Source organism: Heloderma suspectum, chromosome 3, assembly GCF_057233095.1.
Source record: "Heloderma suspectum isolate Gila_16-S chromosome 3, 16-S_ref, whole genome shotgun sequence".
Taxonomy (NCBI): domain Eukaryota; kingdom Metazoa; phylum Chordata; class Lepidosauria; order Squamata; family Helodermatidae; genus Heloderma; species Heloderma suspectum.
In genome coordinates this window covers 112,875,062-112,901,834 of record NC_139460.1, presented here as the reverse complement: position 1 = coordinate 112,901,834, position 26,773 = coordinate 112,875,062, and the positions used below count along the sequence as shown (strand labels likewise).

The following is a 26,773-nucleotide window of genomic DNA, read 5'->3' as shown; positions in this document are numbered from 1 at the left end:
ATATTAGCACTGGTATCAAGGCTCAAAATGGGCTTGATGCAGGTAGGATCAGGCAAGGTCTTACCACACCTGCATCTATGTCTGAATGTGCCTTCCGGTGCTGGGGATTTATAGGAGTGAGGGGATGCAATAAAATTGTTACTGTGCAACCAACATTTCATATAAATAAATAGCAATATCCTCCTTTTTTCAGCTACCTCATCTATAAAGTGAAGACAATAATCTGGTCAGTAAGAACAATATGGAAATCTGGCAGCCATACATACAATACATTGATAGAAATCTCACCAATGCAATAATGGCTCATACAATTTCAGTGCCCATATAGCAATATTTTGACCTTATGTTAACTGAAATGGGAACATAACAGTTACACCACAGAATATTTGCAATGAAGTGCATATGCAATTCTCTCACACATTGGGTTGCATCCAATGATAGAAATGGACAAACTTAAGTTTCCATCATTTCAATAGGTCTACTCTTAAAGAGAACTCATGTTAGTTACAACCCCAAAGTTCTGAAGATATGGATAAAAAACTGTTGGCATTTATAAAATACCAGTGTCCTTTAAAATGGCCTTAGACAGTTTACAAATACAGCCAATTACATTATCCTTGACAAATAGTTTCAGCAATGGTAGAAAGAGAACTGGCCATAGAAAGAGAACTGACCAGAGAAGAGAACACGCACCTTTGATTAGTCAGGATGTAAGGGGAGAAACAGTGAGGCATCTGTGGCTTATGCTATGTGTCTTCCCTTCAGAATTTAACATTGCTTTACTTTGTTTTTTCTTTTTTATGGTAAGATGAAATTAACTTTATTAAATAAATTACAGAAATTATAGAAGGTAATTTTAGGATAACTTCCATTTAAATGTCTAGGAGATACACCTCAGTTCAACATCAAAAGTAGTAACAAACTGCAGGATGTTTTATTGCTGGCAATTATTTTTAATACATTATGTGCTTCTCATGAAACAGAATGCAAGTTCCCTCACTCCTCCTCTTCTCTTATTAAATTGAAATACTTCCTTCTGGTTCTCAGTATCAGAGAAAGCATCAAGGAACTATTGTTGGCAAATAAATGAGTCATCTGTGACCAACCTGTAGCACTACCATTCCAAAGAGCAGAGAACTGTGTTTGACTTGCTGTGTTGTTACTCTAAACAAAATAGATGCATTTGGAATGTAAAGATGCAACCTCATCTACACACTCAGAATAAGGCAACAGAATCCTGAGAAGATAGAGCAGATTGTACCATTGCAGGCTGCGGTGGAAGGTGCCTTTTTGTTTAATGCCTTTATTTTTTTTTAAATAAAACACAAAACACAAAATCTCCTGCAAGTTAGAAAAGTAATATAGGCAGAGGTTTATAATAAGGGGCCGATCTACATTGCGCCCACCATCGCAATGAATTCGGTGTCCCGTCGGGTTAAACGATCTCGCATTAAAACGTGATTATTCACACTCACCCATTTTCCCTGTTGCAGTGCTTCATCAAATGCGCGAACTCGGTTCACACTCAAGCGCTGTGCTGTTTTCTTGCATGCGCTTGTCTGATCTCGGAAGCTAAGCGGGGTCAGCTCCGGTCAGTAGTTGGATGGGCAACTGCCTGGGAATCAGGCTTCCTGCACTGAGCAGGGGGTTGTTCTATCCTTTCAAATGAGACTAGGTTTTACCCCCTCCTATCCCCCGCTCCTGGTTTTTTTTTGTTTTTAAATTAAGGCGTTATCCTTGCAGAATTGGGTCTTCTCTGCGATTTTTTTTTTCCTAATTCAGGCATGATCTTTGAAGATTCGAAGTTGTAAAGCTACCGGATATGGTAGTGAAGGTGGAAAATCAGAGCACATTAAGGGGAAATACCGGGATATTAGGGTATTGAAAGCGGGAGCACAGAAGTGGGAAATTCCGGTTCCAATTCGAGGCAGGTACTGCGTAGTGTGAAAGGCGGACGGTGAAACCTCATTGGAAGCGAAAAAAGGCGGTAAGTGTAGATCCAGCCAATATCTTTTTTTTTTTCTGGTTGTGCTATTTATTGCTACTGCTACTATTATGATTTCCTCTTCTTCCAGGCAGATTTTTATGTAGGATAGCATCCACACCACCTCTTACAACTTGAAATTTTATTTATTTATTTATTTCATTTCTATACCGCCCAATAGCCGAAGAAATGACACACCCTGTACCTCAGGATTCTACCAACTCATTCTGCGTCCTACACATGTAGCAGAATACGATGGTAGAGTTCTGTGGTGGTACAAGACTTACTACTTGTGAATAGGAATACTGTAAATACTGTACCTGAGCAAAATCAAGGCAAGTACAGCTATTTCTGTCATTTCCACTAGGGATTCTTGGACTAGTCCCAGCTCCACGTCCAGCTGGAAGAGATCCTCCGCTGGGCTCTGGGCATGTGTGTCATTTTTGCTTTCCCCAAGGTACATCATAAGCCTCTGGGACTGGAGAAGATAGATGCTTGTTGCAAGAGCATTCAACATGTGCACTATCAAGTACTTCTCCATTCCTACCTTTGAATATCTTCTTCCATAAAAATATTCCCTGGAAGTTGAAATCCAACACAGCAAGACGGAAGCTGGACATTTCTCCTCAATGTGTTAGATTTCTACTTGTAGGGAGTTTCTTTTTCTACAAGTGAAAATTCAAAAATGGAATCCCTCACCTGCCGCCTGATGTGGTGAAGTCCACCCTACCACCTCTGGACTATACAAACTCATTGTTTTCATGTGTAGACTATGCCTAATATGCATTCATAGAATGAATTGTGTTTCTCATAGGAACATAGGAAGAGCTGTGCTGAACAGATCAGGCCCATCCAGCGCAGCACCCTGTTGTCACTGTGGCTAACCAGTTGCCCAGAGAAAGCCCACAGCAGGACATGACCACAAATACCACCCATCTGTTCAGGTACCCTAGCAGCTGGTATTCTGCTTCTAATACTGGAGGGAAAATATTACACTGTCATCCCCTAGGGCCTCTCCTGTTGTTTTCAATCATTATAGTGGAAGGGAAGGGGGTTTCTAATGATGAAAGTCTGGTATTTCCCTAAATGGCAGCATGAAATCTTGGTGTATTTGTGCATTTCCACTATGCCACAGCATCACCTAGTGGTTGTGTAATGGAATATATAAGAAGGCAGAGAAAGAAAACCCCTGGGGAAAAAACATTTGTAAAAGAGCTAATCTTAATCCCACAAAGAATCTGGAAGCAGAAGCCTCGGTCAAGTGGCAGTTAAAAGCCTCATGTAGAAAAGCCCATAGCTATGATGACTAGTAGTCATTAATAGCCTTATCCTGAGAGACAGCTTCAGCTATTGGACAGTACAGAAATCAAACAAACAAATAAAAAAACAAACAAATAAAGAATAATCTTCCCTCTTTCTACTCTTTCTCCCAGTTCTTTCTGCCACCACAGATTTCAAAGAATCTCACCAAGATATAAGTACTAATTTAAAGACAAATGTCCTATTCACATCAACCATTTTAGTGTTTTAGGAAAACACATGCATGTCTCAAAATCATTGAATAAAAGACTAAGGGGGTGGGGGAGACTGTGGAAGAAGAGCCTACTATTGTGATAAAAAAAAACCCACGTAGGTATTCCATGAAAAAGCCAGGCCTTTATTCATTACTGTTTTATTGCGCTGAAGAATGAGGACACTTTCCAGCCTTAAGTAATGCTGGAAAAGCCTTAGGTACTGAACATGAAAGGCCAGCATCACTGGCATCAGCAGAGCTTTTTGTGCTCAGCAGCCTAACTGCAAGATTTGCTTTTATGCTTCTTGTAGAACTGCCAACATCAACATGTCATCTGGAAAACCTAAGATAAATTCATGTTTTTTCCCTAAATCTCAGGCAGCTTTGGGTTTATAAAGCTACAAAAAACAAACGAATTACACAAAATCCACAGCTGACCTAAACACTCCACCCTCCTTCTTTCTCTATTTTTGCTTCCTCTTCTGGCAGGCTGAATTCAAGGGGCCTCAGCCTGCTGATATAATAGATTTATGCTAGAACAAAAGTTTAGCCCGAGGCCAAATGCTTTTGCTAAAATCTCTTCTAATCCTGTTCAAAATAGGAATGTGTACTTCCTAACTATATCTATCCGGAATTTTTCTGGTCCCATTCTATGTTTAAATAAAAATATTGAGGCTGCAATCCTATACCCACTTACCCTGAAGTAATCCCCACTGAGCTCAGAGAACTTACTTTTGAGTAAGTGTGCACAGGATTACACTATGAATTGTTTTAATATTCCACAACAGGTGTTTGGTTCATGGAAATGTCAAGGATCTATTGGAAGGTAATCATTTTTTAAATATTTGATTTCAATATTTCAAACTCCATGCATCTCCAATGCATGTGTTTGATTTCAAACTCCATGCATCTCCAAATGTTCCAAACAAAGTCAGTGAGTTCAATACTGGGTTGGTTTGGACAGAATCCCCAACAACTCCATGAATCTATTTCACGGAGAGCATCTCCATGAAATAGATTTTATAGAAAGAGACCGGCCTTCAAATTAATCTCAGGTTGCTTCCGCAAGTTTTATTATGTGGGTGAATGACACTCACAACTAAAGGCCACATTAAAGTGTGTCCTTGTATGTGTGATCCTCTGACAGATTAGCAGGACTGACATGGGCCATCTGATAAAGCTACTCTTGTGACATATCAGGGACAGCAGCTCTTAAATGAGCTACTTCCTGTTTTGCATCCTGCCTCTGTGCTACTATCACAGGGAACAGGGAATAAAAGCACTCTAAGGTGTTGTGGCTTTGTGTAATTTTCCAGATATAAAACATGCAACACAGTCCAATGTCATTCATGTTAATGAATGATACCAAAGCACCAGGACATGCATTCATTTATCACTTACCTGACCCTGTAACCAGTTGTTTTCCAGGCCAAATTCAAGGTGTTGGTTTTGACCTTTCAAACCCTATATGGTTCCGGCCCAGCCTATCTTAAGGAGTGCCTCCAGCAACACGAGATAGGCTGCTCAACAAGATCTGCCTCGGATGGTCTTCTCTCTGTCCCATCAGCCAGGACAGCTAGGCTGGTGAGGGTGAGGGTGAGGGTGAGGGTGAGGGTGAGGGTGAGGGTGAGGGTGAGGGTGAGGGAGAGGGCCTTCTCTATGGTGGCCCCCACTCTATGGAACTTCCCCCCAAGGAACTCCGCCATCCCCTGTTTAATGAGCTTCCACCACACATTAAAAACCTGGTTGTTCAGGCAGGCATTTGGGGTGGGTTAGGGTATTTTTTATGATGTTTTTAATGTAGAATTTTATTGTTTTAACTGTTTTATTGTTGTACATCGCCCAGAGCGCCTGGGTGACCAGCCAGATGGGCGATTAATAAATTTAATAAATAAAAATAAATAATCTGTGCCAATTAAACTAAATGAAAGAACATGGAAGGCCTCATGAGCATATCTGTGTTAATGCACCCCTCACCCCCATGTTCCTGGCACTCCACAGCACAGTGGGCTGCCTGACTGGCTTTCTATTTGAAAAAATGAAGAGGTGGAGAAATTATATGTTCTGTTTTAAGGGACTCTTCTTGTATGTTCTGAATTGTCTTTTACAGGGACAGTCTATGGATGCTATGTGTGGCAATGTATTGTTGATACTATGTATATATTTGTTTTTATGCCTTGTTGTGACCCGCTTTGGGTGTCATGTACATAGCAAAGTGGTATGCAAATGACGAGACTGTGACTATTTCTATGTTTTTGGTTTCATGCTAAATTGGATAGCTGTCATACAGACACACCCTCAGTGACATCTCCCCATGTATTTTGCAGACAGGTTTCAATATGGCTAACTGACAATTTCATGTAAATGCTTGACAGATCATATCATAATATAGAGTTCTTTTCCAAGAAGGTTTTGATGACTTCCTTGTCCTGTTACAATGAAGCCAGACAATACCACTCGCAGTAGCAGCTGCTGATATTAAGTGCACCATCTGGACTTTTGGCAGTAATTGCTTAGCTTGAAAGAATAGTAAGGTAACATCTTTGGCCTGTTCTAGTAAAGTTGTCAAGGGAAGCTGTTTGCATTTTTATGGAATCCTAATTGGATTTTGCAATTAGGATTACATAAAAATGCACATTACAGAATGGATTTAAAGGAAAGCGATTTTTCCCAGGAAAGGTAAAAAAGATAAAAAAAGATAAAGTTCCTACTGGAAAACATAGAGGTTCTCACAAGAACAGAGGGTTTCTTTTCAACGTGTTACATCACAACAACTTCAGCCAACAATGTTCAACCTTCTTTTCACCAGATTTCAAATGCATCTTGTAAGTTCAAAACATGTATTTTTGCGATGTGTGTGTGTGTGTAGAGATGGTAGGTAGGTAGGTAGGTAGGTAGATAGAAAGATAGAGTTACATACCACACACCCAGCTTTAAAATAAATAAGGAGATTTTTGTTCATTGTACCAAACATATCAGTTACCAAAAAACCTCAGTGAAGAACTGAAGAAGATGGAATTCTTCTGTTTCCTAAAAACATATGATTTTGTCAATCTTTTGGATTTGGGGAAAACAGACAATAGCTTGTGCCGAAACAACTCTTAACAATTTTCTAGTAAATGCAATTGGCGTTCTACAAGCTTAGCTTTCCAGTGGCAGAGGAAAACTTCTTTTTCTCCTACCACGATCTTATGACTTCCTAAGTATGACAGGAAATACCTACACCATACATTTTGGTGCATGTGTGGCTGTTGCTGGTTTAGCTTTCCATTTCTTGATGCTACTACAAATCCCCACTCCCCTAATGGGAGACGTGCGTGAAAGGAGGAAGTCCCTATAATATTTCTCCATAGGCTACGGCTAGGTTCGCTCTTTGCCGGAGCATTGGTTGCTATTCTGAGCTAAAATTCATATGAGTTTCAAATGCGACCTGACATTGTCTGGTTTTCAGATGTCTATTGTGAACATATCCTAACAATGTTGATAACTCAGAGCATCTTTATAGATATATGGTATATGATTACTATCATCTCAAGCTCTATTCATTTCAATGAGATTTGCATTTGAAAAAGGTAACAGCCTAGAAAAAATAGCATTTCTTCTCCACATACCTTGTCAATCCTTGCTTGTACCAACAAGCCACTATTTAAGAAACCACAATTCCCCAAGTTCAGATGTAATGGAGAACTGTGGTTTGTTTAAGAGTGGAAGCAAAAGCTTCCTGTTACCTCATGGCCATGCAATTCCAGGGGAGGGGGAAGTGTGCAAGCCCATTGCTTCTAAAGGTTGATTCATATTGCAGAATTCCTATTATGTCTCAACTGGCTCATTTTTAGAAGAGATGAGGATTGCGAACAGCTACTGTGGTGTAGTGACTAAAAGTCTGAGTTGGGAAGTCCAAATTTCACCTCAGCCATGAACTCATTAGGCAACCCTAGCTAAACTGCTATCTCTCAGCTGCTTCTCTTTCCTTCCTCCAACTCTAATCTGCCATACAGTGATAATAATAGCACTACCTTACAAAGTTATTAGATGGATGGCTGCATAGCATTGTCAACATTTCACAGTGCCATATAAATGTTATTATACCCTTTGGGGAATGAAAGTGCTTTAATTAAACAATAATTGGCAAAATATAGAATCCACACACTTGGGCTAAAGTTCTTTTAACCTAGCTTATCACAGCTGTTATTGCAGGCTGGGACGTTTCCGGATTACCCAGTTCCTAACCACAAACTAGCTCCACTTACTAAACTTTTACTCAAATAATGCAGCTATGAATTGCTTCCAGAGGGTGTTTTGGAAGACATGAAAAAAGGAAGAGGTTCGAAGAAATGCAAAACAACCTCTGTAGACATTAACTGTACAGGGTGTTTTTGGCTCAAGTTAAAGGTGGAAGGAGACATAGGAGAAGATTAGACACTGTGGGCTCAGACAGGAGTTAAGATATTAAGAATATTAGAGATTTCCATCTCCTTGAAGTAAATGAAAGTAAACTTGAATTCTAAAGAAATTCACCTTAAAATTACAGAACAAGATTTTACAATATTTGTTAAACAAGGTTCTGTGCATTTACTAAGATGCAAAACTACAAGCAACAGGGATTCCTCAGGTTTTCTTCTCTCAGTCTCTTCACTGAAATTAGAAGTCAGCTGGACTATAATGAAGGCTGAGCGCCGAAGAATTGATGCTTTCGAACTGTGGTGCTGGAGAAGACTCTTACAAGTCCCCTGGACTGCAAGGAGGTCAGATCAGTCAATCCTAAAGGAAATCAACCCTGAGTGCTCATTGGAAGGACAGATACTGAAGCTGAAGCTCAAATATTTTGGTCACCTAATGCAAAGAGAAAAGTCACTGGAAAAGACCCTGATGCTGGGAAAGACTGAAGGCAAAAGGAGAAGGGGACAGCAGAGGATGAGATGGCTAGATAGCATCACCGATGCAATGAATATGAACTTGAGCACGCTCCGGGAGACAGCGCAGGACAGGAAGGCCTGGCATGCTATGGTCCATGAGGTCACGAAGAGTCGGACATGACTTAACAACTGAACAACAAGACAAAGAGCTCCCAAACTCTGATATTTACATGACCTAGCAGACCTCTGGAAGGAACCTCAGTCCTCCAAGGAAAACACATGACAGCAGATTAATAGTGCACTATATGAGCAGCTCATATTGCGCTCATTTCACATGCCAGCAAGGTGATGCTCAAAATCCTACAAGCTAGGCTTCAGCAGTATGCGAACCGAGAACTACCGGAAGTACAAGCTGGGTTTCGAAGCGGCAGAGGAACTAGAGATCAAATCGCCAACATTCGCTGCATCATGGAGAAAGCAAGAGAATTCCAGAAAAACGTCTATTTCTGCTTCATTGACTACGCTAAAGCCTTTGATTGTGTGGATCACAACAAACTGTGGCAAATTCTGAAAGTGATGGGAGTACCAGACCACCTTACCTGTCTCCTGAGAAACCTGTACGAGGGTCAAGAAGCAACAGTAAGAACCAGACATGGAACAACCGATTGGTTCAAAATTGGGAAAGGAGTACGACAAGGCTGCATATTGTCACCCTGCTTATTGAACTTATATGCAGAGTACATCATGAGAAATGCCGGGTTGGATGAATCAGAGGTCGGAATTAAGATTGCCGGGAGAATTATCAACAACCTCCGATATGCAGACGATACCACCCTAATGGCAGAAAGCGAAGAGGATCTCAAGAGCCTCTTGTTGAGGATGAAAGAGGAGAGTGCAAAAGCTGGTTTGAAACTCAACATTAAAAAAACTAAGATCATGTCATCTGGCCCTATCACTTCCTGGCATATAGAAGGGGAAGAAATGGAAGCAGTGACAGATTTTACTTTCTTGGGCTCCAAGATCACCGCAGACGGTGACTGTAGCCATGAAATTACAAGATGCTTGCTCCTTGGGAGGAAAGCTATGGCAAACCTAGACAGCATAGTAAGAAGCAGAGACATCACCTTGCCGACAAAGGTCCGTCTAATCAAAGCTATGGTTTTCCCAGTAGTAATGTATGGCTGTGAGAGCTGGACTATAAGGAAGGCTGAGCGCCGAAGAATTGATGCTTTCGAACTGTGGTGCTGGAGAAGACTCTTACGAGTCCCCTGGACTGCAAGGAGGTCAAATCAGTCCATCCTAAAGGAAATCAACCCTGAGTGCTCATTGGAAGGACAGATAATGAAGCTGAAGCTCCAATATTTTGGCCACCTAATGCGAAGAGAAAACTCCCTGGAAAAGACCCTGATGCTGGGAAAGACTGAAGGCAAAAGGAGAAGGGGACGGCAGAGGATGAGATGGCTAGATAGCATCACGGATGCAATGAATATGAACTTGAGCACGCTCCGGGAGAGAGCGCAGGACAGGAAGGCCTGGCGTGCTATGGTCCATGGGGTCACGAAGAGTCGGACACGACTGAACGACTGAACAACAACAATATGAGCAGCAATATTAAGAAAGAAATCCATCTTGCACTGCAGCATAAACTGGTGCTCTGATTATGTGTCTAAGAATGAGTCTGTATACAAAATTAGCCTGCCCCTTGTTTCTTCTCATTCTTGGTATTTTCCTTACAACTATGCACACACAAGATTTGGAAAAGAATCAATCCTAGCTTCTAATGACAACCCAGTTTGTAAATGCTACTGGGTATGCAGTGCTTGGCTTGGCTTCTTTATGAAAGACAATGTCGGTGTAGGAAACAATCAGAGCAGTGTAATTTGCTAATTTGCTCACAATGGCCTTGATCTATTAAGTTTTCAGGTTCCCAGTGATTTTAACTGCTCCATCAATGCAGCCTTGACAGCATTGATGGAGAAGCTTTTTATTTGCCTGAGTTTGAAGGAAGATCTTTCAGTAAACTAAAGCACACTGGAATTAGCTAGGAATGTGCGACTCTACCTGAAACATGCAAAGGTTAATTTCATTTTTATTAACTGAAATTAACAATATGTTCCTGGTTCCTTTCCAGTTTGGTCATTTAAGGTAAGAACAAAATAGATACCAGTTTAGTACATTTAAAACAGTTGAAGAATACTGGGGATAATTTGAAACCTTGGACTCTAAGTGACAAAAGCTCAGTTAAGATGCTGACCTATTCGAGTTTAAGTCTAACCTGTGTGTACTACAGAAAAAAAAATGGCTAATTCACAGAGCTGGGTGGCAGGAAAAAAGAAAAGAAAATGTCACTATCACCATACAAGTAGTAGTTGTTTTAATTGTGTTGGAATTCTTCTGTCTAAGGTCAGCAGCACTCAAGCCCTCATGACGTATGACAGAATCATTAGAAAAAGGTAGAGGCCGAATTGTATCTCATTACAGTGTCTGATGCCAAGGTAAATAATATGCACTGGTACATTATCTTGTCTAGGATTAGACAATTGACAAAATAGATCTAGCAACAGCCCTGTTCAGGCATTTGCAAAGGCTAAAAGTGAATAAGGGGTGCACATGCAAGCCTCATCCACAATGTCCCTGCATGTGTGGGTTCCACTAAATACTTTCACACATTAACTGCAAGGGTCTAAAGAGGTTCCTAAGTAATTTAGGCTGAATGCGCATAGAAGAGTCCCCATAATTCAGAAAACTAATAACGCAGAGCGCAAAGATCTGAAGAGGAGCTGACACACATGTGACATGCTTGCACAGCTCTGCCCCTATTCACTTTTAGCCCTGGTGTGAACAGGCAAATGCCTGAATAGGACTGTTTTAAAGGTTTATATTAAACACTCAAACTACTGTGTTGTGGTGGGGAACATCAGAAACAAGCTCAGACAATCTAAGAACTATGGGTTCTATCCAACCCTGCACTTCAGCAAGGCTGCTTGTGCAAGGGGAAGTATTAGCGAGGAGCGGGTGGGGAATTCCTCTTGAGTAAGCAAAACATCAGATGCAAACCTATATATTTGTCACAAGCTATCTGGAAAATTCAGGGCAAAAGACTGGTGCATGCAAACAACAAACTCTCAGCTTGTCTTTTGGACTAGCTCACTTTGAGTCATTGATGTGATTATGTAACAACTAAACTATTGCCTGAAAGTAGTGTTCTGTTACTGAATCGAAGTACTTAAAAACTGTGATAAAACTGCTTGAGCTAGTAGTGCTGGCATGAAAATAAATGCATTCAGCTGAGAAATGCAGGAACTCATAACAGAAACTTCATAGTAATTTCTACAGTTTACAAAATATCACGATAAAATATATAGATAATCCTTGGCACGTGCTAGCAAATTCTTTTACCAGTACACAGGATTATGTTAAATAAGGAGTCACTTCTGCTTTCTTATCTTTTCTCTCCTTAGCTTCTGGAAAATATTTCCTAGTTTTCTGACATCATTTCCCTTCCAACTCTAATATGCTGGGTGTGCCTCAGAGGTGATATGGAACACTGTGGTATTTTAATCTATTCAAAAATGGTCTTGTTTGTTTGCAACATGATGAGCCAGAGTTTATGCTGAGCCATAATCAAACCATCAGTCACTTTAAAATATTAACTAAGCTACCAAAAAATATCAAGCCAAAAATAATCCTAACACTTTTCAGTTTTCAAACCACCCAGCTAGCCTTTACAGAGAACAGTGAACTTGGCCAGTTGAGTGCTATCAGATTTGAAATAAGTGTGTGCTTTTCGACCAAAATGCTGACAGAACCATGGATTTTTTTAATGGAGTAAGGACCGATTTCTGATTTGTATTGGGTATTAATACTGTTTGACTATAAAATATTGTCAGAATGAACTGATATCATTACTTAATACATTGTCATACAGTGCAACTGAAAAACTTTACTGAACTTAAAAATCCTAGGAGAATTAAACAAAGGTCGCCCATGCTAATGAGTACAGAAAGAATCACCTCATAACCTTGACATTCAAGACTTCAGATGCTTGGTTTTGGTAACTGATGTGTTACATGTCTATGAAAAGCCAAAGACAAGGAGACAATGGAAGTCTGGCATGACGCCAGTGTGAACCTCAAAAATAATTGGACAGATAAATCATCAAAAGAGAATGTTAGCCACAGTTCCTACTACCAAATCTCCTTTTCTTTTTAACACCAGAGAGCTTTCTGTTATATTAACTAAGGGGATCTTACTATTGGTTGAACTAATCTTCTGTCCATTTTTCTCGAGTACTGTTTCCACAAATCAAAATTCCAAATAAATTACGGTAAATGCACTTAACATAAATTTAGGATGATCATTTTCACATCAGCTTTCTCTGCCCATGAAAAATGATGCTTACAAACTAATAAGAAGCCTTTGAAAGTTAATCCTTGAAAAAAGAATTTCAGCAGTACCATAGTGTTAACACTTATTGCCAGCATTGGGGGGGAGGGATTACAGCTGAACAATAACATTGCGGGGGGCGGGGTTGATTTCTTCTTTTTTGCTTTTTTTGCATTGTGCTTCACTGCAAAGGCCTAGAGCCTTAGACATTAGATCTGTTTTCAGGATAGCAATTAATAAATGGCCTTGAAATGTTTGCACACCAAGGCAGGTTGTTTAACGAATTTCAACAAATATCAAATCAGACTCTGCAGACTGCCAAAAAGAAGCCAAAACAGATCTGAAGAGAAATGTAAAAACAACGTCAGTTGTGTTGAGTGGACACGAAGTTTTATCAGATACAAATCTTCGATTCACATTTCATTACCACAGATACCCACCCATTTGGAATTTTCCAGTTTCTCTATGTTTATGTTGAAATAACATTAAAAAATCTAACATGCAAACACCCCTTAGGACTGTTAGCTGTGAACTATAAAATACAAATAATAAGGATGTAATTCTCTTATAACATCTAAGGATGTTATAAGGGTGAATTTCATAATTATTGCATATTAAAATGGCTGAAGAAATCACAGGTTTCTGGAGAGCTTCTTTGGGTAGTATTTGGTTCTTTCTCTATCAGCATCCCTTGCTGCATTACAAACTGCTTCTTAAACCACCCATAATTTCATACACTACTGGAGGATGGGATGCAAGGGGCAGGGGGACACCTCAGTCACAGTTTTAAAACCAAATACTTATTTTTGTCAACTAACTGAAATGGATGACTACCTGAACAAAGATGAAAATCAACTTACTTATCACATTTATGTATCACTTTCTAAAGTTACTTCAAATGTTTCACATATATAGCCCGGTTTGCACGATCAAATTGAACCACAGCAGCTTAATAAACCATCTTGGTTTGCAGGCACCCATGGGCACCCAATCTATAAACCAAACTTCTCTCATAGCTGGTCATGTCATACAAACCTGGTGAAGGTGGATTGTTGGCATGGTTAGCAAACCAACCACAAACCTAAAAGACTCCATAGGTACTGGGCTGATTTGCTCACGTGAACCTGGTCAGAATTTTAGTAAATGTAAAAGTAGTTCAGTATTATCAGTGTTATTATTAGTCATGTGGCAAAGCACAGAATGAAGGGAGGTTTGGACACTTTGAGGGGGTCTCCCCCATCCTCCTCGTCAATCCATTATGAATCATGCCAAGTGCCCATCTAAATTTAGGCCTGGTATAGCATAATGGGCTCATAAGAAGCTGCCTTTTTAGATCAGGTGTTGCTCCGTCTTGCTCAGTATTTTCTACTCTGACAGGCAGAAGCTCTCCAGGGATGCAGGTGGACAAGGGTATTTTCCCATCACCTCTATCTCATCCTTTTAATTGAAGATCAGGGAATGCGCCTGAGACCCGCAGCATGCAAAGTATGTGCTGGTCCACAGAGTTATGGTTGCTTTACCCACCAGCTCTGCTCCTGTCTTTTCTTTTTCACACAGTCGTATAGGTGGCAGAGGAGAGGAATTGTGACAGTACATCCACAAGGTCCAAGATCCTGCACCACTGCCCTCTGCCCTATTATGCTCTTGATTTTATAAGCAGCAATGCAATGGGGCCTCCACTTTGAGCAGGGTCACAAGTAAAATAATATAATTTAGACCATTCGACAGATAAATTACCAAGGAAACCACTTTACAAAATTAAATCATTTACTGTTGAGAACTGGGCTGGGGAAAACCTAATAATCACTTATTATCACCATCATCCCCATGTTAGAGATGGGGAATAAGAAAGAGAGAACAGTGACTCGCCTTGGCTAAGACCAGCTAGTGAATTCATGAGGCAAGATTTGAGCTATGGCCTTCGTGGCTTGTGTACATTGTACACAAACAAACAATCCCTCAAAACAATGGAAGGTCTGATGTTTGAAAGATGCAAAATGCACACACAGTATTATGTAGCCTCTATTTTCTTCATTTCATGATTTTCTCATCTCATGAGTCATCTTAAATGATCCATTCTCTATTGCTACAGTGTGATAGAAATGTCCTCTTGTACTTCTCTTTTCTCACGTTTAGACTGTGGTTGGTTGAATGTTAGAAGAAAAACGATTAAAGACCATATTGTACTAGTAGATAAAATGTATAAAGGGCCAAGGCCTATGAGGGTCTTCATTAAAACAACAGCATCAACACACAGTTTAATCTTATCAGACTACACAATTTAAAACGAGGTAAGAATAAATTTGAAGATATTAACATTATGCCACAGAAAAGCATACAAGCTGCTTGATAGCCTACTGTCATCCTTTAACATATTGTATTCTAGGTTCAATATCAAGACACCCAGTATTTCTGCCAGTCCATTGCTTCTCTCCCCTCTTCTTGATAATAGGCCTGTTCAGATGATACCATTAATTAATCCTCAAGGTGCCTTGAGGGTTCTGCGCCATCTGCCATTATGAATATGCAACCCTTGACTGGGGAGGGTTATTCAAGGGTTAAGCATGGTCTGTTCTAGGGTTATGTAAGGGTTTTTTAACCCTCACATAACCCTCCCCGGTCAGGTTCGCATGACACAAGAAGCCCTGGCAAGCCCCAGTCAGGGGCTGCATATTCATATTGGCAGAAGCCATGCACTGTGGCCCCTCAAGGGTTAATTAACCCACAGTGGGCTTTCATGTCATTCAAACCAGATCATTGTTTACTATAACACAACATATGATGTAATGTCATCGGGTTGTGTGTTTCTCAGCCTCAGCCTTACATCATTTACTGTCAGCAGCCAGGGTAGAAAAGTGTAGACATGATATTGTCATACCATGTGTTGTGTTATACTAGAAATTTCCAGAAAGGAGGGAGGAAGTGACACATTAGTCCTATTCAGGCATTTTGAAAGTGGCTAAAGTACTTTCTGTTGTCTGTTAGGAAATCATGTTCTCCTTATCAGAAACCTGCTCTCCACGGGTACAGGATTATGAACATGATGATGGATGTGGTGGGGCTAGTACACACCTTCTCCTCATGTGTTTACTGTAACTACTTTCAGAACACCTGAATAGGGATAGTGTTGCAGTGGTTCCTGTCTCTTGAAACATCTAGTTCTATCCTCAAATTTACAGGATTCATTTGGTCCATCTCAAGACAATTTTACAGGTTATTTTCAATGCACATGTTCCTAATTATCTGCATGAACACAGAAAACTCTCTCTCCAATTAGTAAAGGTGCAATATGAGTAGGCAGAACCCCCCCCCCCCGTTTTCTTAACACCATTTGCCAACCTGTTTCTCACTGGTAGTCGTACAGGATTCAGCTTCCTGCTGTAAGGAAGGAGTGAAGCAGCAGGACACAGGTAGTAGTCTTGTCCACAGACTAGTGACTGAAAATATTTATTTACAACTTCCCTGCATTTTATTTTGCCCATATTATTTGTTATATTGTATCTACTGGTATGCAGTTTGAATAATGTCATTCAAACTTTGGTCCACAAACTCCATTCAGGTGGTTTGGAGAAAGGTTGCAGAACAGTCAGGGATATCCATACTTGGCTCTGCACTTGATTGATTTTCCAGACAATGGAGATCAAGGCTGTTTTGACCAGGGGACCTCCCTGTGCAAGATGGGGTTTTCATCACTTACCACGCCCAAGTCTAAATACAGAAGCAGGATAAATGTCAAACCAGGCCCAAGGCTAAAGTTGACAAACATTACAACTTACTTCACAGAACTTTGCTCACAAAAACAGGCACATCCATTCCATGAGAAAATCCAAGATTATGGTTATTAAAATATGAGGTATGAATTTGCTTCTATTTGCAGGGCAGTTTTTTAAAAAATTGCATTGCCAAGACCCTTCACAATTTTCAAGTGATATGCAAGGAAAAAACGTTTGAGAACCACTGATGTAGTTCAACCTCTTGCTCTCTCTGAATTGGATTTTGCTCTCTCTGAATTGGCTTTGGTAAACGTTGTACAGGAATTTCAAACCAGCTGAATCCATTAGAACAGGGACAGAGAACGTGTGGACCACCAGATGTTGTTGGACTGCAACTCCCTTCAGCCCTCACTATTGACTATGGTGGCTAGGGCTGTTGCGGTCCAACAACGGGAGGGCCACAGGTATCCCCCCCCCCCCCGTGCAGTAGAAGCTCTGGTGATTTCCCAGTATAACTTCGTGAGAATGTTTTTAAATTAAGTGAATCCTCACTAATACAAAGAATGGAAAGCTTTGAGGAGAAGCCTGGGAGAAAGAAAAGCTAGATGATCTGATCTAAGCCTGTACGTTTCACATAGCTGCACTGCGCTTAAATGTCTTTAGCAATTTAGCGTAGCTAAAGCGGTTTTAAGTTTCTTTAGGTTTGAAGGTCGTTCGGTACGTTTAACCCTTGTTTCCTTCTATAAATCCTGTCCACCTGGCTTATGAATAAAGTATAACCACCCTATTGGGTATTTAGTGAAACCTTTGGCGTGCCCTTTTATTGGACATTCCTTCCTTACAGTTCTCTTTATTGGACATTCCTTCCTTACTGTTTACTGTTTTCAGATTTATAAAGTTAAGGATGGTCCTAGCCCAGCCATGCAATGTGGCAAATCGGGGAGTGGTGGAAGTGAACCAACCTGGCCGTATTTCCTATGCTGTTGTAAGACTGGAGAGCCCTCCTAAGTCACAGGGAAGTATTTGGCATTGTAAACACCATGTATAATGACTGCACCATTGCTGTAATCAATAGCCATACTTAAAGATTACTTGGGGAATATCAATGCAGTGGTTGAGAGGAAACAGGCTAATGCTATCCTTGAGCAACAGATGAGTGTGCTGCCAGTTCCTGATGACCAGACAGAGAGCTTGTTACCAATTTGAAAATGGTGAATGTTATTTATTTATTCTTTATTTTGTAAATGTTACTATTTACTACTAGGAACACAGGAAGCTGTCTTGCATCAAGCCAGATCATTGGTCCATTTATCTCAGTATTATCAACACCGCATAGTTAAACTATGGAATTCGCTGCCCCAAGATGTAGTGATGGACACCAAATTAGATGACTTTAAAGAGGGATTAGAGAAATTCATGGAGGACAAATGTATCAGTGTCTACTGATCATGATGGCTATATATTACTTCCAGTGCTGGAAGCAGCATGCCTCCATATACCAAGCAGTTGCTGAGGAACATGAGCAGGAGGGTGCTCTTGTCCTACTTGTGGGCTTCCCATAGGCAGCTGGTTGGCCACTGTGGGAACAGAATGCGGGACTAGATGTACCCTTGGTCTGATCCAGCATGGCTCTTATGTTCTTTTGACTGGCGGTGGCTGTCTAGGGTTTAAGACAAGGGTCTTTAACAGGCCTTCCTGGAGATACCAGGGATTGAACCCTGGTTCAACTTTGGGATTGAAAGTGTGCCCTCTACTACTGAGCTATAGCCCCTAATATAAAATAAAATATAATACAATATAATATAATATAATATGTAATATAATGTAAAGTATGAATTTCTATTTCTATTAATACTTTATAAAGTCATGCCTTTCTTCTCCCATTAGGTCAGGGTGAAGGTGCTCACTATGGAAGTACTGTCAAGGCCAATTCATTCATCCTTTTTAGTATGCCGGTCTGTGTGTAGGCCAACTACATGTTCTGATGAAGTTTTGGTTATCCTAATGCACCCCCTCATCAAATAGTGAAGTGAATGTCAATCAGGGTTCTGACACGCTAAAAGGATTGTTGGGGAGAAATCCTCTTGGGATTTATCAACTGGTTGTCTTAACTCTCTCAAAGTTCAAGCTAGGGTCATGACTGTAAAATAATGGGTTCATGTCATCATGCCTTCAGATCCTGATATAAACTTTAAAAAATTGTGCTAGAGGGATATTTCCTATTACTGTGAAGCCTATTAAGGTAATAAGTAACAGCTGCAATCCAGACCATGGATTTGAATAGAAACTTCATGCAAGAAAGATATAATTTAGATACTGATAGATTGATTGCACAATTCTATGCATATTTACTCAGGGCCCACTTCCAGGAAATCTTATGTGCATAGGATTGTGGCCTTAGGACTTTTTCAATGTATTTGGTTGAATTAATTGATTACAGCTATTGAATAATTAGATTATTTATGATTCTGTAGACATTAGGGCTGTGCAGGGGCCCCCAATCTGACTCAGAAGCCACTTTATGGCTTCAGAGGCGGGCCCGATTCGGCTCGGGCTGATTTGGGGCCCCCCCTGGCCTGACTTGGCCCTGAACCTGAAGTGGGATTCGGATGCTGAACCCCACTTCGGGGGGGCCCTGATGCCCCTGCGCAAACCCCCAGTTCCTTAGCTTGCCCCCGCCTCCTCCGCTGCCGCCTCCACCATTACCTTCTCCTTGCTGCCGCCTTCTCTGCCACTAGCTTCGCTGCCGCCGCCGCCAGGTCCTGAGGTGACTCGTATTGCAGGGAGTCACCATTTTTAAAGTGGCAACCTCCTGGAAGTTCCCATTTTTAAAATGGAGGCTACCTGCAATAAGAGTCAGCGCATGTCTCAGCCTCAGGACCTGGCAGTGGAGATGGCGACGATGACAGCAGCAGAGGATGAGGAGAAGGCGGCAGCAGCGGAGGTGGCAGCGGAGGAGGTGGGTGGCTCAGGTAAGGACCTGGAAGCACCGGCGCGGCTAGGCAGGGGGTGCCAAAGCTCCAAAGTTCACCCAGCACTTCGGAGAGCTCCCAACCTGCTTCGTGCCCCCTCCGCTTCACCTCGGAAGGGGCTCAAAGTGACCCAAAGCAGCCCGCTTCAACTCAGAATTCAGGCCTCGGGCATACTACAGCCCTAGTAGATATATGAAGATACATGTCCATACATGTAACTTGGGCTGGAGTGTAGTCAGTAGGTGGCCTAAGCTAGCAATTCATCAGCCCAACATCTGTAGCAGGATACACACTAGGCTTGGCTTTCTCTACTGGGCAGGAGGATAGTGGTCAGAAGGTGGGAGATTTTATAACTTGTTCTTGCCATGGTCAGGTCTCTTTCTGCTGAAATTTAGATTAGTAGTGGATGTCTCCCTCTGCAAGGGTGGTAGGCCTATTAGGATGTTCCGCCTCCAGAAGCTGATGGATTTCAATGAATTCCAGAAGGCTCTGGAGGATTTTCTGGGTGGTATGACTGGCATTCTGGTCAAAGCCCTGGTCCATCTGTGGAATACAGAGAAGACTTGAGTGGCTGATATGATCACTCCCAAAGGAAACTCAGCTGATGCCCACACTGCTGTCTTTTTGGCTCCAAGCTAAGATTTTTCTGTTCTCCCATCCTTTAAGTATTTCAGTATTGTTAGTCCTTAAGATATATTATTGTAGTTCCTATTTTAACCCTTGTACTTGATTATGGTTTTAGCTTTTACAATGTATTATGCTGGGCTGGTATTATTATTATTATTGATTTTATGCTGATAGTTTTTTATAGTGATTTTAGTTATTTATTATGTTTTAAATTTATTGTATAATGTCTAGAGAAATCTATTTTATTTGCCATTAAATAAACTAAATCAATTAATAAATTCCACATATTAACTCTTATCTAGATGATTAGGTCAAAGTATGCCCACAACACACTTTAAACTTTGTGAGATAATTCCACACATTATGGAAACACTGATTATATTGACAGATTGATATTCCAGGGTGGATAGAGCGATAGCCTTGGCCAACGTGAAGAAGAAATCTATTCATTTTAAACTGCAGGCTGCCTGCTTCACCTCTGGAAAGAAAGAGCACACAGAGTACACTGAACAAGAAAAATAACAAAGGAAGAGTGTTGTCAGAATGATAAGGCATCCTTGTGGTACAAGAGATAGGTAACCTTGTTGGTGTCAGCATTTTTTATGCCTACATGACTAGCTCTGCACTTAGTATTTCAGCAAGGGAGTGCTTAGAATAATCCCTAAAGTGTGTATCTTTTAATTCACACTCCCCAGGTGTGAACCTTGGGAGATAGGTATCATTCTCAAGGGAAATGCAAGGCACCTTCTAACTAGATTCTCCATAACACCAACTAGGCCCTAGTTACTAAGGCAATGCATGTGAAGCTCTAAGTTGGTACTGCATTTTGTCATCAAGACAGTACAGCATTTTGAATACAGCATGATTTCTGTGCAACAGAATAATTTCTTTGAGGGGCGACATCTGGATCACCCACAGTGACTTGGTTACCACTATGCATTAATCATCAAAATACGAATAGGTTTAAAGGGTCTTAAATGAGAAGCAATTTGTAGCTTGTCTCCTCCAAATACCACAGCTACATACATAATTATAATACCTTTCAAGAGATATAAATGTGGATCATATTGCTGTTGTTGCAAATGTCTGTTCTTTAAATAGCATGATTTTGGATGATAAATCCATAAACTAGATGGAAAAGTAACACTCTGCTGTTACAGTCATTCAGGGTTCTGCCCAAACCTTCTGTGCATCTAGTGCTGTTCAGTGAAACATGGCTGGCTTAGCTTAGCTGCCCTCTACTTATATAATCCAACAAAAGACAAAAGGATCTCAGAGTGGCTTTTCTCACACCATGCAAACACTGCCCCATTATGTCACAAGGCAGCAACATGCATTCTCCCCATTAGGAACAAGATCAGTTCCACTGTATTGGTACCACTCTAACTTGCATGTCCTTGGAAGGGAGCCACAAGGGGAGTTTTGATTAGTGATGACTAAATATAGCATGTAATTAAAGCATACAAACACATTTGCTTTATACTAATGTGATTTCTGTCTCACATTCTCTTTTTTTTAAAAATGTATAATCTCGTAATAGATTTCCTAATATATGAGTTGGTATCTCATTGTAATTTGGAAAATCAGCATCCTCTGAAGACATTATTCATTTAATGATCTCAAGAATAAAACATGGTTTAAGAACTCTGTTAAGAAATAATATTATTTGCACATGATGTGGTATGTATGTACTTCCAGAATCCTCTGGACATCTGTTACACATATCTGACATAATTAAAATCTTATTTATTTAACAGAGGCCATTGCTAAGTAACGCTGTATAATTAACATATGGAATATATATGATACATGAAGATATTATTTCCACAAGTTAAACACAGGTCATTGCTGATTTTTTTAAAAGTAGGATTTTCTTCATACATCCCTATAAGTATCAAGGCCATGCTCTCCCATAGCAGAGCTAGCAAGAGATGAAATGGCTCAGGACTTCCCAGAATTGTAGATCCAATTATTAAAAGGTTAAAAATGCTTGATTCCTTTAGCACTCATTTCCCAGTTTTAATAATGACTATTACATTCAATGTTAAACCCAGCATAGCATACACGCCTCAGTTAGACAAGTGTACCAGAACTCTTAATTAAACAGTTTCATTTTAGCCACAAAAGAAGCTAGATTGTAATGGCATCTTTTGTCCTATGGTTAATGAAGGATGAAATATTGTTTAAATAATTAGCAACACTGCTGGGACAGAATGCAAGTAATTAGCATAGCTTGACACCCAAAAGCTGTTCATCAAAAAGCACCAGTTGCTGGGCAGTAGGATGTAGCAAATTTTCAATAATTTCTGATACAAATGCACTGTTTAAGTATCTGGGATTTTTAAAAGGGTAATGTTTAAATTTTCAGAAACTTAATTAATGGGTTTCACTGTGCAGAACCCTAAGCATGTTTACTCAGGAGTCATTCCCAGTGTGTACACTGGGATTTGTTGTTGTTCAGTCATTAAGTCGTGTCCGACTCTTCGTGACCCCATGGACCATAGCACGCCAGGCCTTCCTGGCCTCCACTCTCTCCTGGAGTGTGCTTAAGTTCATACACTGGGATTTACTCCCTAATAAATTAGTTCAGGGGCGTAGTCTTGAAGCACAATAATTCTTTCATTTGTTGCTACAACACTACTGGTTATATAGCAAAACATTACAGCCAAAATATAAGAACATATTAAGGAAAGTAACTTATAAGAAGGCTTAAGATATGATAAGCTGCACATTTTACTTTAATCACCCCAATAATGCAAAAACAAAAGCAAAGTTTGATACCATTTAATCCTAAACCACATATAAAAGGTAATAACTTCCCCCCAACCTATTTACTTTTTAAAGTAAATAATTCAATTAACTGCTTCATTTAACTGCTAATTGGGTGGAAGGTGGCTCATCTAGTTCGGCCCTTAATCTTGTTTAGTTGTCATGTTCAGGTCTAAGCAGAAACACACAGGGTTCAGTGCAAGGCAGCTCCTAGTGAGACACTTGCTCTGATACCAGACTGAAGCCTGTTATGCTTCAATCCAGAGGCCCCCTCCCAGACTCCATCCCAACCTACAAAGGGGAAGCTAAGCGCTCCACCATCTCTCGAAGAGTTCATGCCAGTTGCGCTGCCAGCACTGGTGCGACGGCTCCATGGACTGCATTCTTGGAGATGGGTATGCTGACACAGAGCTGGGGCTAGGCGAGGCTCAGAGACTGCAGATGTTGGTCCAGGTTTGGGGGTTTCAGGCACAGGGCTCGCTGACACCTCAAGCTCAAGGGGCTCTGGCATCTTGGGCTCAAAGGTCTCTCAGTGGTGCTCAGACCCAGAGACTCCTCTGTTGGCACTACTGCTTCCTCAACCTCCAAGTCCATGTATGGGTCACTGCAAGACTCTGGGGTCATGACACTTACAGCAAAAGCAAGGAGCCTTGTAGCACCTTACAGACTAACACATTTATCATGCAGACTAGAATCCCGTGAAATCTTGTGCCATGTGAAGTGTGTTAGTCTTCAAGGTGCTACAAGAATCCTCCTTATAACGCATGATGTTATTCATACTCATACAGAACCATAGTATCAATAAAAGAATCTCATTTCTTTGACTACTAAACTACTATTAACCATGCTGTTGCTAATGTCTTCCTAACAAACCATTGTTCTGGTTGGACCATATACCTTTAAGATAACCCTATAACTTTACTGTATTTTTAAGATTATTTCACATGACATTTTAACACTAACTAGTACTCTGACCCTAATACTCTTCATGGAAGAATGTGCCACTGAGTTCCACTTCATAAGTGATTGTCTCTTTGTAGGAGAAAATATGTGCACCAACATAAGAGGTGCAGTGGAGAAGTTTAACTAGGAGCACACGGTCTGTGCAGCTGGTGTACCCCTCAGCTGCACAATTCACACAGTTGTGGCAAAAATTTCTCTTCCACCACGCTTCACACATGACAGTATACATACTTTGTTCAACAGACATTATCTCCCTTTAGGAAAAAAAGTCACATAAAAGCAATCCTGAAATTAATGGGCCTTAATTCTAAATCAGGTATTTAGGATCAAAATGTAACTGTATTTTATTTGCAGAAAAATATCTTACTAATTTGAATCTGTTTATACTGTTCAGGTTTCAGCATAAATCCATTTTTAACAACGGGATCTATATCAATTAAAGATGAACACCACACTTCTGTTTTAGATGAACTGAACTCCTTTAGGTACGACAAAGGGGGTTATATGTGATTAGTGAGAATTTCAACTTATTTTGGATGTATGAAGTCACATAATTTTCTGGATTGTGACTGAATATTGTCAGCATCAAAACAGCAAACATATAATGATTAAATTTGATATGTTTATTATTAACAAAATCTTGATGTCTGATAACGTTATACTTTGCGGTCATGTATTCATTTTGGAAACATAGAAACATATGGAAAAAGATAGCATTTTAAATAAATGAAGGGCAAATTATAGGTTATGCTTAATGTGTAGCATAGCTCAAATAGTTTGGCCACCTAATGCGAAGAGAAAACTCACTGGAAAAGACCCTGATGCTGGGAAAGACTGAAGGCAAAAGGAGAAGGGGACAGCAGAGGATGAGATGGCTAGATAGCATCACTGATGCAATGAATATGGACTTGAGCATGCAAAATATATGTGCACCGTGATTAGTTGTAAGTGATTTCAGTAAGTGATTTCTTGTAAGTGATTTCAACCCTACAAAAAATACAGAAGCAGGAATTGGGGAGGAATGGGTCCTTCACTTCCATATTTAGTTCAGGAAACCTGGTCATTTAAAAATGGGCACACCATCCATGACTGACAGTCCAGCAAGTATTTTGCCAACAGTGATACTTATTGTATCAGAACTGCAAAACGTAAAGTATGGGTTAGCTCTAACATTGCAACCTTAACTATTTTTACTATCTACATAACCCTACAATGCTTACTTTAGAAGTAGACATGGTTAGGACTGAACTATAAGAGCATGATCCACAAAGCATTGGACAAAGATAAGCTCTGAAATGAATGGCTGTTTCACAGCAACAGGTTTTGGGGTGAATTCTACCAGAAGATACTTGAGCTACTATTCTTAAAGAAGTTACTTACTGAATGTGCTAATTCTATGTAGATATGTGTGATGGCGGGTCTAACAGCCCTAATCCAGCAGGTCCAGACTGCACAATGGAGTTGCCGAATGCACAAGCGAACCCAGGAGCACAACAATGTTGAAATCAATGGGACTTGAGAGGTGATATGGGTAGGCTGTTTAGCTTTGAACCAGGGCACAAAGTTGTAGCCTTACTTCAATTACAGTCCCTTTTAAAATTACTAGTCCCTTATTAAAATAGGTTTAAGTCTTACAATCATGGTAAAAAACAAAACCCGAAACACAACCAAGCCAAGCAATAAAAGCAGCATAGTTAAGCAGCCTCACAAAAGGCAAATGAAACATGGACAATAATACAAGATCAAAATAGTAAGTAATAGGAACTATGCAGTTTCCATCTAGTCAAAATGTTTGCTATAACATCAGTGTCTTAGGGCGCAATCCTATGGGGATAGTGGACCACCTCCAAACTCGGGGGAACCAACTATCCAATGCAGGGCGGGTGGAGCGCAGAGGGGATCCTCTGCTCGCCTCTGGCTGCCCTGCATTTGCTGTCTAGACAAGGCGCCTTGGAGTGGGGTGGGGGGGTAGAGGCTGGACGGCATGTAAGGAGCATCGTAATGGGACTTCCGTGGTCCACTCCCCACCTCCAGGAACACCCCCTTTTTGGCCACTCCGTGCTGCTCTTACGAGTGCGGAGCTGGGCACAAACCATCTAGATGCTGTCTAGTGGCCATAGGATTATGCCCTTAAGTGCATGGAACTAGCTACAGGATAGAAACCTATACTGTCATAAGTACTATCACTATTATTTAAACAGAATGTATGGAAACATTCTGAAACAGATGTGCCTGTTGTTTCCCTAATATAGCATGAGATGCTACTGTACCTTTATTTTCGCCATCACCCAAATTCTCTTGATGAAATTGTTATTATCAGCAAGAAAAGAAAAGATTTCCTGAAACAGTATGTTTAAATAAATCAGAATGTTCTCCACAAAAAACTTCCATCAGATGTAAATACAGTGGCCAAAAGACAGTATTTTCTGTTTTTTCTTTCATCTCATGGTCTGTCTGCTGTACTTTTCTATAACAATCACTGCAGCATTTCCCTAAAGGAATTGGGGGTAGGCGGGCTTCTGTTCTTGCCATCACCTTCCCTAGTCTGGGGTTCTGCATCCAATGTGACAGCGAAAAGAACATGGGCTTGCACTACTATGATGCTGTTCTCCATAGCTGCTAGCTGAAAATTCCTGGAAATCAGTTCCATGCTAAAACTTGAGCAACAGAGTGTTAAGAACATTTTGCAATGGTACCTGAAGAGTGCCAAGCTCCCCTGTCACCAAATATAAGATACAATGTTCAGGATGGATGTAGACTCTACATAATATAGGAATGTTATTGGAGTATGTTTTTTTTTTAATGCTTCTTATATGTGATAGAAAGCCAACAGCACACATTTGAAACCCATTCGCCTGATTAGACAAGTAAGTACATTCACTGAGGGCAGCACATATAAAAATGCTGTCCTTGTGTAGCAGAGATGCAAAAGGTACTGGAAGAAAAACAATGGGGTTAAATATGATCCTTAATTTAGGCTGAAAACTTGA

General features: G+C 40.5%; 1 protein-coding gene across 4 annotated transcripts in view; it reads right to left on the bottom strand.

Annotated features, from left to right (window-relative positions):
* The window catches only part of MID1 (midline 1), a 270,609-nt gene that overhangs the window by 73,521 nt on the left and 170,315 nt on the right, over positions 1-26,773 (bottom strand). The gene's annotated exons all lie outside the window — the stretch shown is intronic.